The sequence below is a fragment of the Lactuca serriola genome, chromosome 8, assembly GCF_051521515.1.
Source record: "Lactuca serriola cultivar US96UC23 chromosome 8, Lser_US96UC23_V15, whole genome shotgun sequence".
In the NCBI taxonomy this organism is placed as follows: domain Eukaryota; kingdom Viridiplantae; phylum Streptophyta; class Magnoliopsida; order Asterales; family Asteraceae; genus Lactuca; species Lactuca serriola.
This window is the reverse complement of record NC_136415.1, coordinates 157,548,972-157,558,914: the sequence shown is the minus strand read 5'-3', so window position 1 is coordinate 157,558,914 and position 9,943 is coordinate 157,548,972. Positions and strand designations below refer to the sequence as shown.

Here is a 9,943-nt window from a genome sequence, read left to right as displayed (position 1 = left end):
GTGATGGTAGGTCGGTGATTGTGGTGGAGGTGGGGGTGTGTTTGTGGGGAGTGGGGTGGGTGTGTATGTTTGTGAGGGTGGGGATGGGTGTTGATATGAGTGTGGGTGTGTAGGGGTGATTGTGGAAGTGGTAGTGGTGTTGGGTGGGTGTGTGTACGTATGTGTGTGTTTTTGCGAGGGTGTGTGTGGGTTTGTGGTGTTAGGCTTGGGAGTGGGTGGGTGTGAGCAGGTAGGGGTGTGGTAGGTTGGGGGTGTTAATGTGGAGGTTGGTAGAGGTAGGTGGGGTGGAAGTGGGTGTGTGTTTATATTTTAAAATTTTTTTGGAATTAGGAAAATGTGGAAAACAATGATTATCGGTTTTCCAAAAATTTCAAACTTCTTTGTAATTTTAGAAACATTTTCCATGAAATATTTAATAAAATAGAACTAAATGCGATTTCAAAATCCTCATTTTTCTTGGAAATTTTTTCCAAAAAGCGGCCCATTTTTCTGCAGCTATACAATCCCAAATATGTCGGTAGCTCCTTACGTTTACAAAGGTGTTTAAAAATTGACCAATATACCCTTTAACATAATAAAAGGTTTTTTTTTCTTCGTATGGATTCACCAGACAATAAAAACAGACAACAACCTCTATTCTTCTCTCGTCGCCTCCGTAGGTGATTCTCAATTGCTCGCCGTCGATTGCTCCCCACTGACATCCATCGCTGGATACTGTTGCACCCAACAACACCGGTGACCGTCGCAGGTGCTATTTTCTTCATCCTTTCCTGCTTTTGTTCAACCGTGCCTGCTCTTTTCCCTTGATTTCAGTTGAAATTGAAATCATATGTGTTTGTTGAAATCAAAATCTGTGTGATGTGTTTAATTGCTACCGTTTTCTTTCAACTACATTCCTGCTCTGGATTTTCTATTTTCCCCTAGTTTAAGTAATCATATGTGTTTGTTGCCTGCTGTTGCTGCCTAGTGTTCATAATTGTTTAATTGCTGCCAAGGAAATATACATTGTGTTCTTAACAAGAACATACATATTGTTTTGAATAATATTCTTAAGATAAAAGGAAGCCCTTTTTGGTAATTTTATACACATAACTAGTTTTTTTGCCAAATACTAAAAATGATTTATCAGGTAGAGAACTGCAACTTCTCATTTCTTACATGATGTTGTGTTTTATAGGCAATCAGGCTTCCAATCCGAAGATGGCAGACGGATTAGGTTTGGAATGCCAAGTTTGTGGCTGTCACAACTAACATTTTAGGCTAGGAAATTCTGTTCATGTGTAAATAACTCCTAGCGTATCTTGTAACCCTAATTTTGATGTTATACAAGTTGTTGATTAAAAAATGACAATTCGAGTCAAAACTCCCACGTGAAAGCTCTAAACCTAAATCAATACGCAACATTTACTCGACTTTGGGCTTGTAACTCGAACTTCCCGGTTCAAACCTCTTATTGGATCAAGATTTTCTTATTGGGCCTAATGAGCCAGTAACCCCTCAACTTGATTCCTTTGGGCCAAGAACCCACATTTGGGCCCTATTTGGATCTATATTCATTAAGCAATAGTATTTTTGGGCCATAAGACCCTTTGTGGGCCTTATTGGGACGAAAACCACTCATTTGTTCACATGGGCCGAAAACCCACTTATTTAATCACATTGGGCCGAAAATCCATTTCCTTTACCCTTTTTGGGCCGTAAACCGTATTGGGCCTCATTGGGCTGAAAATCCTTTATGGGGCTAATGTGTTCTCGGACTAGAATCCTAAATCCAAGCCCAATAGTATTTTTCTTTCCTTCTCTCTCCTATTTCTCGGTTATATAAAAAAAGAAATTGAGTTGATTTAAATTACTGACACCTCATTTTTTCATGTTGTATATCTATGCAATATATCTTGGAAGACTGGTGATTATCCACTAAGTTATAGCCTCTAGTCTGTCACTCTCTTCTCCTCTTTAAACTCTCAGCCGAATACCCTATCTCTCTTCACTCTCCACTTCAAATTTATCAAACTCTCTCCCTCTCTAGCACAAGAAAACTCATCCATTCATCCCATCAAATTTTCGTGAGTTTGTATGTGTGTGCTTCAAGAATTCTTCATCAAAGATGACCAATAAGTAAGTTATTATCACTCTCAAATGATCTGATTCCATTTCATGTTAAGATTTTCACTCATAAACACTCCATTTCGTGTTCAAGCTTCCTAGAACCCCCTAAGTTCAAAAACTCTTCCTTAAGGAGCAATCTAGGCCGAAAACACCTCCTTTCATTCTCTTCAAAACCGATCCAACACCAAGGTGAGCTTCATACCCCTTGTTTTCAAGTTTTACTATCTTCTGGGGGAAAATACAAGCTAGTTTTGTGGTTAATCTTGGTATTATGCGTGTATGTGTGTATTTTCATGTTATATGGTGTGAATATGTCATGAAAACTTGTTAAACACTCACAAAATTTGAAATATCTTCCAAGTATTGGTATTATGCGTGTATGTGTGTATTTTCATGTTATGGGGTTTTAGTGCCATTTTCGATTTTAAGTGGGCTAACTTGACAATACACAGTTTTATGGGCCAAAAGTGTAACCTTTCATAAAAATTGGGCCTTATTTCACAACCCACAGTTTTATGGTCCAAAAGTGTAAACTTTCACAAAAATTGGGCCTTACTTCACAACCCACGGTTTTATGGGCCAAAAGTGTAAACTTTCGTAAAAATGGGCCTTACTTCACAACCCACTGTTTTATGGGCCAAAAGTGTAAACTTTCATAAAAAATGGGTCTTACTTCACAACCCACTGTTTTATGCGCCAAAAGTGTCATTTTTCCTAAAACAGCTTTATTTGGAAATTCACGGTTTCATGGGTTAAAAATGTCATTTTTAAAATGGGCCTTTATTTGATAACTCATGGTTTCATGGGCTAAAAATGCCATTTTTGATAAAATGGACCTTATTTGACAATTCACGGTTTTAGTGGGCCTAAAATGTCATCTTTAAAAAAAATAGGCGTTATTTCAAACTTTCGGCTTTCATGGGCCTAAAATGTCATTTGCAACAAAAGTCGGCCTTTATTGTAAAATTTCGTTTTAATGGCCCAAAATGGTCATTACTAACTAAAAAGGGCATTTTTATGTCATTTTTAGCATTATTTGGACTAAAACGACCATTTTGATAACAATCGAACTATTTACGACATTTACATGCTTATTGGGCCTTATATACTGATTTACATGCTTATTGGGCCATATACACTCATTTACATGCTTATTGGGCCTTAGACACTCATTTACATCCTAATTAGGCCTTAATTGCCCAATTATTTTCTTTTTGGGCCATTTCAACACATCCTATGTTAATCGGGTCGATATCCAAAAATAATTGACATTTTGAAATGAACAAATATGTTTTATCACTGATGCTTTGTAGTTAAAATACATACTCGAAACATTATTTAAAGTGTTAAAGAATGAGATACACTATTCGCGTAGATTTAGTTAAGGATCTTGTGAGACATTCAATCATTTGTACCTACCTAGTGTACACCATAAGTTCTGTAGTTATAACCAGAGTCTCCTGGAGGGAGAGCGAGAATTTGTGTATAGATCTATATAGGGTTGACACCCCACACCTGAACTGTTTGCTATAGCTAGACGGGGTCAGTTTAGGGTGACAAATGTCTTACCTAACCGACGCCTGAAGAATGTCATGACAGAGACATCGGTCATATCAAGTATGGTTATAACGACTCACATAGGGATTAACAAACACAATAAATTTACGGAATACATATACTATACTCTTGATACATTGTACGAATTATACAGTTACTACATTACTCGAGTCTTAGGGTTTTAAGACCACAACATTTTTTTTACAAAGATAAAATATCGGATTTTCTGGGGAACATACACTATACATTACATTTTTACATTATTCAGAAAATATAGGATATTCTGGGAAACACTCTTTATACACCACCAAATAAGAACACACATGATTTAATACAAGATTTGAAATAAAACTTACAAACCATTTTTACGGAAATATCAGATTTCTGGTGTTTACAAAATGATACAAAACTTTTCATACAAACATGTTTATGAACTCACCAACATTATATATGTTGACATTTTCAAAATAACTTGTATTCTCAGGGACTCTTTAACAGGTCGGTCGTCAAGGAAATGTGGTCTTTTGTTGTATTTTTGCTTCCATCGTACAATTAACATTTTGGGATGTAATTTTTGAACCAACACACTTATGTTAACTATGATGTTTGTTATATTTCATGTATGATGATGATGTTGTCTTTGATTCATTTATATGCATTGTGATGATATTAGAAGATGAAGTCACCCGCCCCGGACGTTTCTGTCGTCTCGTTCTGGGGTGTGATAGATTGATATTAGAGGAATATTTAAAGTGAACTGTCATATCTAAACACACAAGATATGCAACTATAAATACATTGGGACTAAAATACTCCAAACAAAATAAATACATCCATCTGTGTGCATACTAGAAAATTTTCACAATAAGGAACGATAAAACTCTTTAGAGGAGTTGAACATCGCGGTTAAACTCGGGTAGTTATGTAATCGTCTTGGGGGTAAATATAACCTGATCAACTATATTTATTCAAAATACGACTAACATGTGTTCGGGAGTGATCGTGGTGGGCAATGAATCTACAACTTACAAACTAATTATCCAAAAAGTTTAAAGAATCAAACCCATATAACTAAAACAATATAGGAGTATTCGTACGTACCCTTCCTACACTTTTCTCACACCTCCATTTCTCACGTATACATTATGGCTGAGTTTCAGCAAGGTGACCTCTACTACCAGGCCCTAATGGCCCACGGGTGGATTGATGAAGAACTAGAAATGGTTCAAGGGGGAGACCCAAAAATCGGACCCGAAGTATATCAAGATATGGACTATGAGGATGAGAGATCCGATGAGGAAACAGATGAGGTAGAGGGGCGTTGGGGAAATTCCTAGCGATCCCCACCCTTCGGAAATAATACCGGATCAACACAAACCACAAGAAGACTCCATTGACCGACTACACTCCTTGTAGGAGGAGGTAACCACTCTCAGGCAACAACTCTTTGCAGCAGAAGCTAGAGCAGTTCGAGCAGAGCAAGAGAGAGATGAGATCACTCGAGAGATGAATGAATTGGTTGAACTTCTAGTGCGTCATTTCGGCATCTGAGCACCATCACCACAATCGATGAGACTCCATTTTTTTGTTGTATGTACGACCAACTTTATGATTAAGTGACTACAGTACTCATAGAGACGTTATGCTGACGGATAATATTCTCTCTATGTACTGTATTCCTTTATAAAGACGAATTTTCATGTATTGTACTATGAAGTTTATTATTAATGAGACAATTCTATGTTTTTATTGTGATATTGTTATCTTTTATGTGTTCTATTTTCCTTATTGCATGATATTGTATGAATTCACTTATATGCATAACCGAACCATCGAAACCGCTAGCTAATAAGGGATCTCGAAACCAAAATTTGCTATGTACTCATCATCTTTTTGTCCCATTACAGAAGATGCCTCAAAGACCAGTACGCAGAAACAACAACATGACTGCACCACCACCACCGCCCTAGCCAGAGATGAACTCTGCTACTTTTTAGGCAACAGTTTCGACTGATGTCACAGCAATGTTAGCTCACATTCAAAATGGAAATAATGGTGGCGGAAATGGACAAGGAACATGAAGCTTCAACCAGGGAATGAATCAAGGGCCTATGAAATTATGCACTTACAAAGATTTCTCTAATGCAAAACCCCGAACATTCAATGGAACTGGTGGTGTGATAACTTTGAAGCATTGGATTGAGAAGATCGAGTCAGTCTTTGAGATATGTGAATGCTCAGAAGAGAGCAAGGTGACATTCGCAGCCTGCACGTTTGTTGACCAGACAATATCATGGTGGAATGGTCACGTTGAGGCTTTAACAGTCCCTGTTGCTAATGCTATGCCATGGGTGGAACTCAAAGAAATGAGGATGGTTGAGTACTATCCCCATGGGGAAGTACAGAAACTAGAACAGGAGTTATGGAACCTCACGGTGCAAAACTCAAACATCAAAGCTTACATTTCTAGATTCAGTAAGTTAGCACTTTTGTGCCCGGGTATGATCACCTTAGAAGGAAAGAAGATCGTGTTGGATAAGGTGTCTAAGTCCATAACTATTTCTGGTATGTACTTGACCCGACTCGGCATGGTCCATTTGGGTTGCATGACACCATGCAATTGGATATACTAAATGAGAGAAATAACACTTGTTGTTTATTAATATATTATAAGTTCTAATATATTAATAATATTATTTAATTATTTTGATCAAGAATTAATTTGAGAATTAATTAAGTGATCAAAAGATAACTAATTAAATATATGGGTTGATTATGTAAATCATCCATAACTTATATAGTGGGCTAAGAGGCTCCATGGATAATCAAGTTGGGTTGAACCCATTGGATGCTCCATGGAGGCTCCATGGGAGTTACAAACCCATGGGTCATGGAAATGAAGAGTCATGACACATTAGGGTTTACATGGTGTAACCCTAAATGTGTCAACACTATATAAAGCTCATGTTTCTCCCAAAATCAGCTATGACATGCATGCTTGAGGGCTAGAGCCGATTTTTTAGAGTGTTATACTTTCTCTCCAAGTTTACTCCATAAAATTTGGTGTTGTGTGAAGCATTTGAGGCATCACACTTGGGGTGTTAGTCTCACAAGGTTCCAAGGATCAAAATCAACAACAAGGTATGTAGTTCTATCTTTCATTTAAGTTAAAATTGTTCCCCATGTATGCTAGATAGGATCATAACCTTGGAAATCAACTTTGCATGAGAATTAGACAAACATAGATCCAAGGTTATTAGGGTTGCATGTACACTTAGGAAGTGTTAGAATGCTCAAAACCCATCAGTGGTATTAAAGCCTAGGCTTGTTTGTTTGATACTTGATGCAAAATTGTTGAAAAAATTCGATTTTGCGCAATCTGCCTGATGAACTCGCCGAGTTCATGTGTATCTTCATCCTACTCGCCGAGTAGGTTCGTGCACTCGACGAGTAGGAGCCTTAGATGCAGATTTTCGACTTTTGCTGCTGGAAATGGACTAGAAACATTACCCTAAACTGTTTTGGTGTTGTTAAACTTGTTTTAGATGGTGTAATGTTTGTTCTAATCCATTTACAATGGCTAATATCAATTTTTCATGATTATATGTGTTCATATGGTCTTGAAACTTTGATATGGATATTCATGTTCTTGATCTTATGAATTTAGATGATCATAGGAATTACTTGTAACCTACTTGGTAGTTTAATTCTTGGTCATAATGTGTTTTAATGGAGTCCATAACTTGTCCTCAAGTTATGGAAAACCAAGAGTCACACTTGAATTAAAACCATTAAAAGAACACAAGAGTTAGAAAAATGAAAAGTCTTCATTTTAATACTCAATTAACTTCATAAGTTATAAGAAATGAAAAGTTTTAAAAGTTTACAAAACTTGCCCTAAGTTTTGGAACAAGTAAAGTCATGATTAAAACTTTAGTTCCAACCCTTAGAATTTTAAAAGTTAAAATTCAACCCTTATACTTATAATATTATAAGTTAATAATCATATATATATATATATATATATATATATATATATATATATATATATATATATATATATATATATGTATAAGATCAAAGTCGTCTTACCGCTAGTACGCCTCATTCATGAAGCCAGTCTATAAGGTGGGTATCAGGTTGTTGCCTATAAAATGGCAACTTAATGGGTGTCCACTCTCACCCACCGCTTGCTTGACTGGTGGAGGGTCGTTAGCCGAATGGGTAGGACAATGACTCAAAATTTCTCATTAAAAGTATAATGATTATTATAAAGTAACTAAATGTTTTATAAATTCCCAATCTTAGTTACTTTAGGAAAAATGTGAATAAGGTGCTAATCCATGAAATTACACTTTGCACCTTGTTTAAGTCGTTGGTGGAGCGTGTGTGGTTTACCGACACAATAACTTGGACTTAACAAGGGAGGCAAAGGGTGACTTAAGGTTTTTCATGAGGTCGGAAGGAGCGCGTGTGGTTTACCGGCACTACGATTAAGTGAAAAACATTATGGGTACCAAGTAATTTGCATGGTTACTTCACACCTTGTTTTGTGATCCTCGGTATCCCAGTCACAAAACATGAAGGGCACACTTGAGATTGAAACATGCCATTGAAAAGTTCAATGAATCTCAAAGAATCTTGGAATTTCTAAAAAACCAAATAAAACCTAATAATTTATATTTCGTTTTCATGGTGGAAATTGGTGAATCGTCATTCACATACCTTTCAAATATGTTATAACTTGGATTACGGCATCCCTCTTCTAGGTTATAATATATTGTTATTGGATCCTAGCCTTAATATTACATTTGGGTGTTTTATTAAGGACTATCTCTATATCTAAACTAAACTTATCTTTCTTCTCTTTAGATGTCTTCCAATAATTCTACTTTTGGCCCAAACCCTATTGGCTCCTTCTCTCTCATGAACCTTTGTGGGAGAGTCATCTTTGATGGATCCAACTTTACTGACTGGATCAGAAACATCAGGATGGTCACTCGTTATGAGAACAAGGAATATGTTCTTGACAAGGAGCTTAAGGTGCCTGAGCCAACTGCTACTCCTGAGGAGCTTGCTGAATATGAGGTTCATGAAAGTGATGCTACAAAAGTGGCATGCATCATGATGGCCACCATGACAACCGAGCTCCAAAAGTCCTATGAGGACTACTATCCTTTTGAGATGCACCAGGATTTGATGGACCTCTTGCATCAGAGTGCTCGTCAAGAGCGATATGAAATCATCTCCTCTATGATCACAACCCGAATGAAAGATGGTGAACCCATCACAAGCCACATGCAGAAAATGCAAAGGTATGTGGATCGATTGATGAAGTTGAATGTGAACTTCCCTGAGGAGTTGGCAATAGATATTATTTTGCACTCCTTACCTTCATGTTATGATCAATTCCGCATGACATACCACATGAATAAGGAGGAAGTTACACTTAGCAAACATCAGGGACTCCTAAAGACTGCAGAATCAGGTCTTAAAGGTAAGTCGGTTGTGACAACTCCTACTCCTACTCCAAACTCTTCAACTGTCCTGGAAATCGGGAAAGGGAAAGGGAAGAAGAGGAAGAACCCCTCGAAGGGTACCAAGGGGAAGACCCTTGATGGCTCCTCTTCTAGCAGAACCAAGAAAGGTTCCGTTACACCTTCTTCTGATCCCAAAGAGGCTGAATGCTTCTATTGCCACGAAAAGTCGCACTGGAAGCGAAACTACCCAAAGTACCAGCAAGATTTGAAGGATGGGAAAGTGAAACCCAACCATGCAGGTATTTACACTATATCATCTAATAATTCACTCTATTCTAACTCTTGGGTCCCCTTGATACCGGTTGCGGTATTCATATTTGTTCTGAATTACAGGGACTAAGAAGAAGTAAGAATACGGAGCATGGAAAGATAAACTTGATCATGGGGAATAAGAAAGTTTCACCTATCACCAAGATTGGAGTTTATACTTTGTTGCTTAGTAGTGGATTTACTTTAGATTTGAATAAGTGTTGTTATTCGCCAGAAATGGCAAGAAATGTTATTTCCTTTCATGCTTTGTATAAACAAGGTTTTACCTTTTCTTTTGATAATGAAATTGGTGGAATAAATGCTTTCTTTAATAATGTGTTTTATTTTAAAACATTACCTTGTGATGGTGTGTATGAAACTGTGTCTGTTGTAGATAATCTAGGAAATTACGTATTGTGTATTGATTCTACTAATGATAATAACTTGGATAAAGCATCATTATGGCATTGTCGTCTTGGACATATAAG

At 37.0% G+C, this 9,943-nt stretch overlaps 1 long non-coding RNA gene and 1 pseudogene across 1 annotated transcript; both read left to right on the top strand.

Annotated features, from left to right (window-relative positions):
* The first annotated feature begins 603 nt into the window (after positions 1–603).
* Positions 604–1,363, top strand: LOC145065421 (uncharacterized). Its single transcript, XR_013688415.1, has 2 exons — positions 604–748; positions 1,178–1,363. It is a non-coding gene; the product is annotated as an uncharacterized LOC145065421 (long non-coding RNA).
* Positions 1,364–5,762: 4,399 nt separating this feature from the next.
* Positions 5,763–9,943, top strand: part of LOC145067547 (TATA box-binding protein-associated factor RNA polymerase I subunit B-like) — a 45,727-nt pseudogene continuing 41,546 nt past the window's right edge.